Genomic DNA, 15,259 nt, shown 5'->3' with positions numbered 1-15,259 from the left:
CCCAACACACAATCCCGGGGATTGAGGGGCGCGCCTTCGCGATTGCCACTGGCAAGCGTTTAGAACTCCAACGCCGCCTCCGCCGGCAAGCACAATTGCACGCGACAATGCGACGCTGATCAACAAGGTGCCGTTCGAGTAGATATCCACGGGACGAACTGGATACCCTCAGCCAAGCTCGTCAGCCCGTGCCACAGGTTCGTGTATTCATTTTCCGTATTCCCCCATCTCTCGTGGACAGTACCAGTCTCAGCATCAGGACCAACCATGCTTGGGATTCGGCCCGTCGTTTGGTTTTCACGTGCTCGATCGTAACTCCACTGATCAAGTCGACAGCAGTGCATGGAGCATGCCACTGCAACCCGAGCAAGGTGCCGAAGCTACCTTGTCAACGAAGCGAAGGTCCAAGACGGAGGACTTCCTTGACACAGCCAACCATGGATCGTGGTTACAATGAAAGCATCGGTGGTATGGGAGCGGTAATCCCAAAGCTCCATGCCGAGTCGAGCGATACCGGCAAGACATGCACATCCAACAAACAAGCTGATGTCCGCCCGTAACCCCTTCGACACCTTGCTACGATTCAAGACTGCTACCCGCCAAGTGGGTTCCCGACAAAGGCACTTCATCCATACGTGGAGGGGTCCCATTACAAGACCAGCTATCTGGACGAAATTGCGCGCATTGGGTGATCCTTTGGCACTTGCAATAGGAGGCATGGTAAGGCCCGAGAATGGAGCTACAAGGTGTACTGCTGCAGACCCTCTGTGATGCCACGGAGTGCGAAGAAGAGCGAACTCATTGATGACTCTGCAGTCGAAAAGGAGAGAGGCTCCAGCCTGAGCCATGTTGCACCGCATTCTACATGGAACGCACCGCTTGCTACTGGAATGGTATTGAAGGATCTTGGAGCCTTCTACTGACTTCACCGACCACAGGGTGTCGACAGACCACTATGGAACTGCCTCAATGGTTACGTGAAATGGCAAACGATGCCCCATCTCAGATATGGTCCTTCTAAATGGGTCGAGCTACTGCATCGTGACCAAAGTCAGCATCCTTTATGATTGAGTGGCCCATTCTGTCCCCTCATCGTCGCTGGGACTGACTCGCTCCCCTCCCTCCCCCGCATGTGAAGTACATGGTCAGTCGGCTGCTGGGTGTACTTACATCAGACACAAGCATCGAGCAATCTTCCAACGCCTTAATTGTCGTTTGTCGCGCGATTGATCTAATCCACGGCCGTCACTGCACCACATCCTCCGCAATATCAAAGAATCAGGAGCTGATTCAATGACGGATGCTCAGATTCGGATGCTGACGCTAAGATTGATGTTCACGGTCCGCTGCCGTTGTCACACTGCGACGGCCTCCGAGGCAATCAAAAGCCGCTTAGTGTCATGAGTCCAGATTCCAATCTTTTGGTCCATTGCTCGTCGGAGCTCAAACTTGAGGGATGCTCCTTTCAAAGGGCTAGATGGACTGTATCAGAAACATCGGCGCTTGTGTGGAATGAACGAGAGCACGTTTCAGGGATGAAAAGGGTAGTTGGGAGTCATCGACCGCCGGCACTTGACTTTCGTAATCTGTTTCAGCGTCAACGCAGGCAGTTTCTTCAGCCTCATCGCCCTTGCGGTGTCCAACACCGAGACTATCTTCCAAGCTCATGCCTCACGGTTCCAGTAGTGCCTTGAGAGCTTCCGGACCATGCAACTTCATTGAATATTATCTCTGCATGATTAAACTCCTTGAACTGTTCACGGCCACGCCATAAGCAAACCTTGCAAGGCTCTTCGCTTCACCCACCACATGCGATCATTAATAACCTCTGAAATCCAACTCCCAACTGACAAAGTAAATGTATGTTGCCTTTCATCACTTCCCCTTGCCCTCTCGCATCGACCATTTTTGGGGCTTGTGTGGGACTGTTCACCCTTCCTTCACCCCAAGACCTCAGACCGCCTCTCTTTGATGCCATCCGACCTACTGACGATAGAGCAATTGGTCATGTCAGTAAGGCCCCCATTTGGCCTCTCTTTGGTGCCCGGACACTCAGGCCACGTGCCGTTCCAGAGGGTTGCGCGATTGGAGTAGGCGTATTCCAGATCCCGAGGCATCGAGAGAAGCAAGTGCCCAAGCTGTTTCACGACGTGCGAAGCCCAACGGAAACCCCAGTCATGTTGGCTTCGCTCATCTCAAGCTGCCAATTCTCGCGCCAAACGACAATTCATCCTAGATTATCTCCTGGGGAATGGACAGTGCTTGTCCCAACGACACGCATATTCGAGGCCCATTCAAACAACGCCATTTAGAAACTCCCCATACTGAGACATCGACACCAAGAGACATCGAACCACACACGTGGGGAGCGACGTCATCTACGTCTCTATTCTGTTCGATCACAGCATAGATCGTCCATGCGCTAACGTTAACTGACCTGCTGCCATCATCCGGTCTTCATATTCTCAAGGCACACGTTCAAGCACGAAGATTTTTCTTTTTATTGACTTTGGGATGTTCGGGAAGATGATTGTCTCTGTATTGATGTTGGTTTCTACGATAATCCCAAGATGATCGGTCGAAGCTAACCTGCTTATGGAGCCAAGCTTTGAGAATCACCATACTTATCTTCTCAATGCGCACCATCATGCAGCGCCACGCCACCACGACCCTCTCTAACGCGGTCTTGAGGAATTTGCTGTGAGTCATGGTCACAAACGGCCTCCTAGTCTTTGAACCCATGGCCAATCTTTTCGGTCAGCAGGACCAGAGGACACACACTCGCAAGCTGCAAACACTGCCCATCGTGCTTACTATGAACGCCTTTTTTCCGAGTGGGGAACGTATCAAAGATCTCCATTAAGCTGAGTCACGTTCAATTCATCTTCTTGGTTAACCCAGCTGGCATCCCTCTTGGCATCTGAAGCTTTGCGGCCGAAATCCGGACGGCGCTGACGGGAGTCTCTTTATCCAGATACATCTCCTACGAAAGTGCCTCTAGAACTGCCATCCTTGATCACAAAGCTCGTCATTCTGGCATTACAAGTGGACCTCAGTCGATTTAGATAGTCCTAAAGGGATCTGATATTTCAACGAACTTCGCCATTTCCAATCAGATTCTTCAGCCGAGGAGGTCTCTTGCGCTTCAGCTTCAGAACATCTCCTACCAAATGCTCAGAGCATCTCAGCAACTCCCCAAGACGCAGTCCGCCATATCCAATAACAGCACCATCTTCACCGGTAGGGGTCGAAATGGTTATGATCTTGCCATTGAAGCTGAAAGCATGCGCTTGGGAAGAGGCATCTTGCGCCCCTCGTTATACAGCTTAATGAGCTTCGACGCGCGACAATTTGATGGCCTACATCACTCCCAATGAAACCATTTTGATGCTGCAGATACGAGCGGCAACACCGCAAACGCTGCGCTCGGGGCTTTTCTTGGGAATTTCGTGATAGCACTCGGTACGCTCAATGGTCAAGAAATGGACCCTCTTTTCCTTCACGAGGAATAGGTTGAAAACTATCGCTGGTGATGGGTTATCCCACAGCGTCCTAGCACTCAGCCATTTCGATGCCGTCAGGAGCATACAGTCGCGGTGGATGAACTTCATGCAGCAGGCGGTTAGCGAGATCATCGCGATCGCGAGGCACGGAATCAGCAATACCCAGACAGTTTGGGCTTGTGACCAACCGGAAGCCCATTTTCGAGCGGGGTTGCTGGCGTGTTGCAAATCATGTGCGCGACATCATCAGTTCCAGTTCGGCTCATGGGATACCACATTAGTGTCGCCCAGGACGAAACGAGTCGAAATACTGCCATATGGCCCGGCGCGTTTCGGAGAAGGGTGCGCCTCCAGGCGGCAAACTGCGAAGGAAAAGTTAGACGAGAAGAAGGAGGAAGGAGTCTGTCATTGCATGTTTGGCAATTACAGTTGCAATAATAAGCTAAGATTGGTATTTCAAGTGCGACAGCCTAGTCTGGCATTCCTGCAAACGCCCCGCAGAATGCAGGAATCAAGACGCCTTGAGCTATCAGCGATTGCAAACGGACAGCTCGCCACTCTCACCATCCCACCGCATTTGCCAATCACGAACTAACTCCGAACTCCTGATGCACCACGAGTCGCCATTTACAACCCTTTCTATCTTCTCTTCCAACATCAAGCGGATTCTCAGGCTGTCTTTAACCCTCGTGGTACTCTGGTAACTCTGCCGCATCTTTCTTCCTCTTCATTCTCCACAAATCCCCTCATTACAGCGCATTAGTACACGCCTGGGGCCCGTTCGACATTCCGCAACCATTGAGCAGTTCGTTGTCAAACCATTCACTAGAATCCAGCTTGTCAGAAATGGATGAAATTGAGACTTGAATATTGAGATTTGAGCGTCTTCATCTTACCTCATCAGGTCATGCCGGGTACACCGAGAACCTTAAGAATACCAGACGAAGAAGAAAGGAGGAAAATAAATGCAAGAATAAGATACGTGTTAAGTGGGCTTTTGAAGACAGAACTGTGCTTGATCCACATATGGTGCCTCAGTGGCCCGTATATCCCTCACGACTCATCAATTTGAGTAATATCTATTCGCATTCTTTTCAGCGAGCTTTCTAGGGTGATATGATTTCTTTCCTGTCTGAGCGTTATAGGTTCTTCACGCAGAGTCTGACTTTCTGCTTTGGGTGTTAATTTAGCACTAATATACGATAAATGTGTTGTTGCTATCACCTAACCCATGAAGCGAAAATGTGGGCAGATGTCGTCGACAGAGGCTAACACAATGTAGTCATTACAAAGAAGCACTTCTGTCTATAGTGTGAGACGTTCTATTCTAGCTTCCCTGGAGTCTTGTAAGTTATTTCTAATTCTCGAGATTGGACTTTGTGGCGTGTTCAAATTCTCAAACTGGCCTCGCACGAAAAGGGAGTCAAATCGTTTCGAAATATGATGGGCCCAAGACCGATGCTTACGATATGTATGGTTCGAAATAAGATCAATGCAGTGCTATGCGGATACATTGTTCTTTCCAGTCAATGAGCAGGCTACTGCAGGCCTGGCATGACTTGAAGCTTGGGATGGCATCTCGAAGGTGGAAGAGCAGTGGCCAACCTCGGCTCGGACGAAGAAACCTTTCGCATTATGTTTTCCCGCATCCTGCGTCTGCATCTCAGGGATGGTGACATGTTAACGATGACAGTGATGGCCGTCATTGGAACTGGGCTGAGGCATTCATCGATAGCAGCATCGTGTCAGTGAAGGGCTCGGATGGCTTTTTGGCTGTGTGGCTCGGCTGGGATTGACCTTGATATAAACCCTGATACCATGAACACCTTCTTTCGTGATGTCCAAAGTTTGCGCCGTTGCAGGCAAATCCTTGACTTCAGAGTTCAAAGGAAGGTATTTTTGTGTAGCGATACAGATTGCTTCCAAGGGAGAGCTCAATGCAATCGAAATAACAGTACTGAATTGTCTGGATAGCGTCGATCATTGCGGGGCTCTAGGGCATTGTACACAAACTTCCCAAGGGCATCAATTACTGCATGCAGATAAGAGAGCGTGTTTCGGTCTCCTTGCATTGACGTATTTGTTAAGTTAACTCTCCGTCGCCTTCGCTTTCCTGGTGAAGAGCAGAAGCAGTTTCATTTTCTTCGATGATTCTCGAGGGTCTAAGTCCCGAGGGTCTAAGCCTTTCATGCTGGCTTGAAGCCATTATTCAGATGGGACTCGGGTGTGAACTTCGCTCTGTTGAAGGACCCTTCGCTCTTAAATGCCTTCTGCTTTTCATGTCCTCGAAGACGGTATTCTATAGCCAGTCATCCCTTTCTTTGCAAGTCCTGATTTTACCTGATTAGATAGGCGGTTCCAATGAATTCAACATTGCCCTCTGTGTGGATTTGATAAGTCGTAGGTTCTCTGATGCAGAGCCAATTCAACTAATCAACAGGATAACTGCTATGTAGTTTGGCGAGTCAGACGTTGTGTGAATCCACCATCATTTCGAGGCTTGATCGATGAGTGGTCGCTTTCCAGGAGATTTCTATTACCGACCCTAACGTTCTCACTTTGCTGCTTCGGATACTTGCGTGATCTGCCGAGCTTTGCATCAGGATAGAAGAGGATAGCATGGTTATCTCAGGTGTTTACATGTGGAGTCTCATTCGAGGCCGGTTCTTCCACCGTCTTCTGGCACCGGGTGGGACAAGCATCTCTGATGGACCAAATCATTTGCAAACAAGGCACTTGTAATTCAAGAAGCTTTAAGGGATGCCCGATTGACTGATCTGCACGACATTCTGATTCCCTAGCTCATCTGAGTAAACGCGGGCTACGTCGCCAAGCGAGTATCGAAGTTGCCTGGCAAGATCCAGACTGTCACCGTGTTGACAGCTTGAGCTCAGTAAGAATTTCAATCAGAGGCAACAATGTGTCCATGCCAGTGAGCTAGAAGATCACAGGTCACTGCCGAAGGCGCTACTTGGCTTTTGGCCTGCACTGGCTGCGATTCCGGACGGTGGCGTTTTTGGCCTCCACTTGTTGTGGCTGGGGTCAGATTTTAATTTTTAGGTATCGATAGTTTGCTCTGCTTAATGGGCATCGAATGAAACAATTTACTTTTCTGCCAAATGTGGAATGGCTGAGACATGTGGTATGGGACTGACGGTTAAAATCAAGGAATGCATATGTATCTTTCTTGGGCAAAGTATAGACCGTGGTTTTGATGACCTGTTCGTGTTTATCGTACGTCACGCATTCAATAGTCCCTATGCTATCTTAATTGGGGGGTTTCGTTCGGCGAAAATGAGTCTGGCAATGAATTATGGCGATGATGGAGCTGTATCTGTATCGCAAGGGCCTCAGATGGAAGGCAAAACTAGGTATTTTAATTGGGCCCTAACTCGAAACAATGAGAGCTAGGCACTGAGAAATGAATCCAGTATGTTGCAGGTAGATTCGCCTGGTCGATGAAGTGGTTTGCATGGATGACGCAGTTTGGCGAACTCGGTTGTTGCAGACGGGTGGGTTCCTTCGGCTGAAATAAGCAAAAGTCTTGGAGTATTTGAAGCATGAGAAGACATAAGAGGGTTGTTCCGAATCGTATGCATCGAGCTCTTGCTTTCTCACCAAACGATGATGACATCTACAAAAAGGGTGCTTTGGTCCACGTTGAAATAATCTTAAACTGTAAACTGTGAGGGCAGAGTCAAGAACATCAGACTTGGAGTGGGAATCATGAAATTGTCCCTTTGCATAAAGATGTGGTTACTGTGGTGGAAATGGAAAGCGGTGCAGATGCAGGCGGCAGAAGAAGCTCAGAAACCTTTCGTTCTCGCTCAATTATTGATTCTTTCTCTGTGACAGGCGCCTGCATATGACTCCCTGACATCCCCAACATCCCTAGCCGGAGGCATTAGCACAAACGTCAACCTGACTTTGCCGGCCTGTTGCCTCGACGAGACTCGCCCTTTCCCCTTCTATGCACTACGGCATGTTGAAGAAGTTTTGAGCCCACCAATAGAACAATCACAGCATAATCTTGCCTTGCCATCGGTACTTTATCAGTCTTCATGATCCCACTACTCGAAGGCACATGGTGTTAAGAATACACGCGGCGAGCCTGCTGCCAACTGTCTGTGTGAAGAAGGATCAGGGCTTCCAAGGTTCAGGTCTTCACAGGGGCAATCCATACTTCTCCCTCTCTTAAATTCATTCCAGACGAGCCTTGATCCGGCTCGTGAATATCTGACGGATGAAGGTGGCAGAAAGATGTGACGTTCTGGATAACCCATCAACTTCCGCGTCTGTGAACCCCTTCACCGACACAAACCCCTTGAAAATGGCTTCAAGCCCCATTCGAAATCTGGACCAACGACAAAGGTCGTATGCCGACCTTTAGGAGATGGCTCTCATGGTATGGTGAAAAGTTGGGGCCGGGTCTCAGAGACACGCGGCGAACCGGGCTTCATCATGGTCGCGTGCATCTCTTCGGACCATGCTGTCGTGTAGAAACCTACAATGCCTTTCGAGTTCCTATGTGATCATTGTATGCCTTTTTGGTCATTCTGAACGCTTCTGGGTTGTTGCAATTGTCAACTTTGCCGAAGCAGACTGTCATTCATTTGAATCGGTAACTATCAGCTATCGAGCTATGTGGACCGAGTAAGTAAATGAGTCCGTCTTCAGAGAGCATGATCGAGTTTTCACTTTAGATTCGGGTGGTCCTCAACAAAGAACTTTCTAACAATCGATTAGAGTCACGAAAAGCAAGTGCCAGATCAGAGAAGTGGAGGTCAGGACGTCTTGCAGTCTTGCAGTCACTGTGACGGAGGGACTCAGTGATCATCTTTGAAAGTCTACGCAGGCTATAAACTGGCTGGACTCGGTGACTCAAGCGAATCCACCGAGGCGAATCCACCGAGTTATGGCCTTGACATAATTATTAGATTTGACGAAAGCACTGGAAGCTTGGAACCTGACCTCAAATAACCGCCGCTTCGATTTGACGATGCGCCGACCCCAGGTCTGTTCTGCAGAATTCCGATTGACAAGTTGAAAGTTTGAACTGGGAGTCTCTTTATTAGTGACCTTTGAGTTTGGAAATCAGTACTGCAACTTGCGTTGTATTGAAACTGAGGGGGATGGATGAAAATAACGAAGTCGCCTAGCGAGTTAAGTGTTATGGTTAGCTATCTAATAGTAGGGTCTGCTAATAGAAGTTAGGGATTAATACGTTCTAATAGTATATTAGGGTTGTGGTCTAGGTTATAGGTTATAAGCTGATAGTAGATTAGGTTTTTAGAAGCTAAAGTAATCAGTCTTAGACTTAATAAGTAATTTATAGTAAAGGTAAACTAAGAGTATCTATAAAAATAAATACTAAGTTAATTACTAAAGAACTATAGAAATCTAACCTTAAGTAAGGCTTAGGTTATACTATATATAAGTCTAATTCTAAATATATTCCTTTATACTTTAAGTTAATTTAGATTATTTTAATTTAAAATAATTATTTAGTTCCTAAGTTATATTAAATTATATTAATTTAATATAATTATTATTTTATTATTATATAACTTAGACTATAGTTCTTCTATTACTAAATAAATTCTTATTATTCTTATAATCTTATAATATAAATATTCTATCCTAGCTACTTATTACTTAAGTAGGTTAGTTAACTATTATTTATATATAATAGGTTATAATATTAAGTCCCCTCTCTAAAAGTTTTATCCTTAAGACCTAATATAAGTAGGTTATTAGTTTTAGGTTAGAGATTTATTAATTATACTTCTTAATTTACTTATAATACTAATACTATATTAGGTTATATTTAAAAATTAGATTCTTATAAGACTTATTACTCTTAGATTTAGTATAATTATAAAACTCTTAATACTCTAGTTAATTACTATAGTTATAATATAATACTTTATTCTCTTTACTTCTAATATTACTATATATATAAAATAAACCTTACTAATTTAAAATATTATAATAAATATATAAAGTAGGGTTTTTTAAACTATAATAATAGTAATATAGTAAATACTTATAAGTATTTTAATACCTTAGTAATTTTAGGTATTACTAACTTTATCTTAGTAGTAAATTATTATTTTAATAAGTAGAAGAAAGTAGAGTAAGAGGAGGAGGAAGTTAAGGAAATATTAGAAGTACTATAAACTTAGCTAGCTATTACTCTAAGTTATTTATCTTATCTTTATAGATATAAGAAGTTTTTAAAAGAGTATAAGTTAAATTTAATTTATTAGGGAATATAATTTATTAAGGAATAGGAGGCTAAGGAGTATATTTTAGAAACTTAAAAGTCCTAAGTAGTAGAGGATTTATTACTATAAGGGGCTTAGAATAAGTTAGATTAGTTTTCCCTAAGTATAAGGTTTATAGACTTAAGTATTCCTCTAAATATAAGGTTTTCTATAGTTTCTTAGTTATCTTTTAGTATTCCTAAGCGAATAAATAATTACTCTTATTATATTAATTAAGGTTATTCTCTTAGTTATACTTATATTAAGGGGAGTTATATCCCTTATTTTTTAGCTTTTTTTTATTTTTATTATATTTCTTCTTATATTTATTTTTCTTTTTTATTAATATATTTTATATATTCTTTAAATTCTTCTAGGGTTATAAGTAGGTTTAGTCTATTTTAAGGATTAATATAGTTAAGTATCCTAATATACTTATTAATTTTATCTTAATATTTAAGTAGGTTATTATTTAGTTCCTATATATTATTTTTATATCTATAGTCTTTCTATTTAATAAAGTATTCCTATTTATTATCTCTATATTAGTAATTAAGTAGCTTTTCTATTTTATACTTTAGTTTAATATTTTTTATAATAATAAGGTTATTTATTTATAATCCTTATAGTACTAACTTAAGAAATAAAATATAGAATATTAAGTAATACTTTATAATTTCTAGGAGTTTAAGTTTATAGTTAACTAATAAAATAATTTATAAAATCTTAAAAGGTTTAAGTTTTTTATAGTTAAATTTATTACTTAGTTATCTTATTTTAATATTTTATTATATAAAGTAGGTACTATCTCCCTTTTTTAAAGTTAATCCTTTAATTTTTTATTTATTACTAAATCTTAATATTTATTATTAGATGAATTTAAGTTCTTTATAAGTATTATTTTAGATATCTTTAATTTATTATACTAAAGTAGTAGCTTTAACTATAGCTAAGCTTATTTAGGGTTCTCTATAAGTAGTTAGTTTAAAACTATAATTAAAGTAGAAAGGGGATTTCTTAGTATTTTTTCTAATTATACTATTATAAGTAAACTAAGTAATTAGTAGTAGTATAACTTAATTATCTTAGCTATANTTTCTCTAATTATACTATTATAAGTAAACTAAGTAATTAGTAGTAATATAACCTAATTATTTTAGTTATAATTAATATAGGTATAGAGGTATATTTTAAGGATTTAGTTAATATATTCTATTTATCTATTAGTCTATAAGTAGAATATAGTAGATATTAATTATTTAATACTAAGTTATAATATAATTAACTTTTAGAATTTAGAAATAAAGATCTTATCTTAGTTTAATATAATTTCTTTAAGTATTTTATAGTTAGTAATAATATATTTATAGAAAGTATATATATATTCTTTAGTATTACTTACTTCTTTATATATTAGCAGTTTAGTTAACCTATATAAGTAGGTATTGCAGTTCACTCTATACTTATTTTCCTAGTACTTTAAACCTAATAGTAGTACTTTAACCTATACCTAATCTTAATAAAGTAAATAAATAAATCTTAGTATAACTAGTTGTTAACGCTTAGTTTAATTTATCCCTAGTTATATAGAAGAGGGCAGGTAGGTAGGTAGTAGAGTAGTAAAACGTACTAGTAAGAGTGTTATTTGCGATACTATTATTCGCAAGAGCGTCGTTTATAACGTTACGAAGGCGTTATCTATAATATAGCTAGAGCCTAGTGATAGCTTAAACCTATACTTAAGGGTATAAACTTAATAGTATAACTTTTTACTACTATAGCTAAAAGGGTTCTTATAGCTATAGTATAAGAACTTAACTATTTAAATAAGGCCTTAAGTCTATTCTTTATATCCTCTTATATATACTATAACCTTATATAATAACTTTCTTAACTTTCCTACTTATTATAACTTTATATAGGCTAAGTAAGGCTATACTAGATAACTTAATCTATAAGACTAAAGTTAATGAAATTAAGGGCTTTAAATATAGTAACCTTCTCTATACTAATAAGAAAACTCTCTTTGAATTCGCTTAGAAGTATCTATTTAAGATAGCTAATAAGAGCAATATAATAGAGTTATATAGTCTTAAGATTAATATAGAGATAGTTAAGGCTATTAATAATAATCTTAATATTTATAATTATTTTATAGGCTTTTTTAAGATAGCTAAGGCGGCTTAAGCGCTTAAACGTTAGTAAGTTAGGAAGGGTGAATCTGATATTGAGAGTATAGCTGATAGTGGTAGGGCTGTTAAGACTACGTGGTAGGGCGGAAGATGTTATCTATTATAGCGTAGATGTCTGAATAGCGGAGGAGATGATAGAAAATAGGCGCGGATTGAATATAGCGTGAAGGGTGGGTGTGGCTTGAAGGAGCCTTGAGAAATAGAGGAGACTGATGTAGATAGAAGTGGCTGGAGGAAGATGATTGACTTGGCTTATTATAATAGTTGAAGTTAGAGGAGCGTGGAGGCGAAGAAGATGTCTAAGTCTATAGTTATGTGACCTGAAGGTTGTTAGTAGAGGGCGAGGGGACCAGTCTAGCTTTTGTAGTTAATACTAGTTAAATTTCATAANAGGGCGAGGGGACCAGTCTAGCTTTTGTAGTTAATACTAGTTAAATTTCATAATATAAGGCCAGCGGCCCTTACTTCTTTATATAGGATAAAGTAAGTATATTTTATAAGTTAGTTTATTATAATAAAAATACTATTAAAGTATACTTATATAAAGGGTTTTTATAACTTTAGTAGTTTAATAATAAAGTTAAGTAATATAGACTATTAAGTAGTTTATAATATAAGTAAAGGTTATAATATATTATAAAGTTAATATTAAGTAAGTTTACTTTTTAGGTATACTTTATAATTCTTAATTACTTTTATTATATATTCTCTTATAACCTTTTCTCTATATTATTATTATAGTTATTTTTAGGTTTTTATAATTCCTTAGTAACTATATATAAGGTAAGTATAAAACTCTATAATTATTTTATTATCTAGTTTATTAGGTAGGTTAGTACTAAATTATCTAGCTATTATTAAGAGTTTAGCTATTAGTATTAAGTTTCTATTATTTTATTTAAGAATTACTTAGGTTTCTTTAGGTATTAGGATATTATAGTTTAATTATTAGTTAAGAGTATTTATTCTACTATTATTTAATCCTTTTTAATAGACTATTTAGAAGTTAAATTCTAAGAGGAATTCTAACTATTAGATTTATTATTTATTAAGTATTTTTAAAGTTATAAAGTATAAGAGATTTTTATAATCTAAGTATATAAGTATTTTATAAATTATTCCTAAGAACTTAGGTTTTTATTCTTTAAAAACTTTAATAATTACTATAAGTTCTTTATTATAGATTTAGTAGTTAAACTTTAGTCTATAGAGCTTATAAAAGAAGAAAGTATATAGGTATAGATATCTTTCTAAATCTTATTATAATAATTATACTCTAATTATATAGTTAGATATATTAGGTTTTACTTTAAATTATTTTATTAGATTTAGGATAATTAAGATAGGTTTATTAGTAATAAAGTCTTTAATTTTTTAGAATACTATTTATTATAGTTCTTCCTATATAAAGGGTATATCCTTATAGCTAAAGCTAATAAGAACTATATTAATCTTATTATAGTTTTTAATAAATTTATAGTAGAAGTTAGTAAAACTTAAGAATCTTTATACTTCCTTAAGGTTATTAAGTATTAGCTATTCCTTAATAGCTTTAATTTTATTTTCTAATATATAGACTTTTCTAAAAGTAATAGTAAATCTAAAGTATTTTATTCTTTATATATAAAATTTACTCTTTTTAAGTTTAATTAGAAGTTTAGTTTCCTAGAGGGCTTATAAGATATAATAAATATCTTCTCTATATTTCTTAAGTATAGAGGAGAAAATAAATATATTATTTAGGTAAATTACTATATAAATATTAATATATTTATATAAGACTTAGTTAATTATATTCTAAAATATTATAAGTATATTAGTAAAACTAAAAGGTATAATAAGGTATTTAAAATATCCTTTTTATATCTAGAAAATAGTTTTTTATTCTTTATTTTATTTTATTCTAATTAGGTTATAAGTTCCCTTAAAGTTAAGGGCTATAAATTAATTAGTTCTATAGAGGAGTTATCTTATTTTATTAATAAGAAGTAAGAGGTAGTAGTTTTTAATTATTATTTCGTTAAATATATAATAATTAATATATAATTATAATTTTCTATTTTTCTTTAGTATAAATAGGATAGAGCTTCTTATTAGTAATATAGAAGGTTTAATATAACCTTTCCTAAGGTTTTCTTTAAAGTATTTATCTAAGGCTTCTATTTCTATTAAGTTAAGTCTATAGATTTTATTAAATTATAGTTTTTTTCCTTCTTTAAGGGGGATTTTATAATTAAAACTAATATATTTAAGTAATTTAGTCTCTAATTTAATTATAAAGAGTTTTTTATAAACTTTATATTCTTTTAAAATAAGTAGAAATAGATTATTCTTTTATTTAAGATCTATTATTATTAATAGTTATAATATAACTTATTTTACCTTAAGGTAGTAAATATATTATCTTATAGTTTTTTATTATATTAACTTATTTAAGGTCTATTTTTAATAAAGCTACTTAAGGATTAAGTTATTATAGTCTTAATAGAGTTAGCTTTTATTCTAATCTATCTATAGGTTACTTATTTATAACTAAAGTAGTTTTAGTATTATATTATATATTCCTAAATTAGTAATATTAAATTAGATTCTTTCTTTTTAATTTAAGTAGTTTATCTTAAGGGGTATAGTTTTATTATAAATAATACCTCCTTTATACTTAAATTCTTCTCTTTTTACTATATATAACTAATATAGTTATTCTTTTCCTCTTTATAGTATTTTTAGCTTATTAATAGCTTAGAAAGTAATAAAGTTTATTTTAGCTTTATTATTAATTAGTATAAGTATTATTTATTAATTAATAGTAACTTTAAGTTTTATATTACTATAATATTTTTATAATATTTAATAAATAAACCTTTTCTTTATTACTTATTATAATTCTATATTAGTAAGTAAGTTTAGTTTTTTAACTACTCTAAGTATTTTAAGTAGGTAATTTATTTTCCTTCTTATTATACCTTTATAAAGCTATTTTTATAATACTTAACCTAAAGAGGTTAGAGTTTATTCTTTATAATTCTCTAGGTATATACTTTTTCTTTATAGTAGATTTAGTACTTATTATATTAATATTTATCTTATTTTATTTATTTATTATAGAAGTATTCTATAGGAAATTATTAGTTAGGGGTGAATATAGTAATATTATTATTAAACTTTCTAAGTTTCTATCTAGTAAGGGTATATATAATATAGATATTTTATAAAGGACTATTATTATATTACTTAGATTAGAAATAATAGTTATACTTATCTCCTATATAGATTTTATAATAATTAAAGAAATATTATA

This window comes from Colletotrichum gloeosporioides (genome assembly GCF_011800055.1).
Source record: "Colletotrichum gloeosporioides strain Lc1 chromosome Unknown consensus_99, whole genome shotgun sequence".
NCBI classification, from domain to species: Eukaryota; Fungi; Ascomycota; class Sordariomycetes; order Glomerellales; family Glomerellaceae; genus Colletotrichum; species Colletotrichum gloeosporioides.
Note: the sequence above shows the minus strand (reverse complement) of the source record.